The sequence below is a fragment of the Triticum aestivum genome, chromosome 5D (assembly GCF_018294505.1).
Source record: "Triticum aestivum cultivar Chinese Spring chromosome 5D, IWGSC CS RefSeq v2.1, whole genome shotgun sequence".
Taxonomy (NCBI): Eukaryota; Viridiplantae; Streptophyta; class Magnoliopsida; order Poales; family Poaceae; genus Triticum; species Triticum aestivum.
Window position 1 is genome coordinate 389991304 of NC_057808.1, and position 202 is coordinate 389991505.

Below are 202 nucleotides of genomic sequence, written 5' to 3' on the forward strand. Positions count from 1 at the left end.
CGGGCAACGCTCACTGTTCATCCAATCGATCGGCTTCAGTTAGCAGCAGTAGCGAAGGAATCGCTCGATCGGGTTCAGTTAACAGCCATCGATCGATCGCTCGGGTTCAGTAACGCGTAGCCTGCAGTGCAATCACTCGGGTTCAGTTAGAGCCCAACGCCTCGCTCGGGTTCAGTTAGAGCCAACGCCTCGCACACACGCG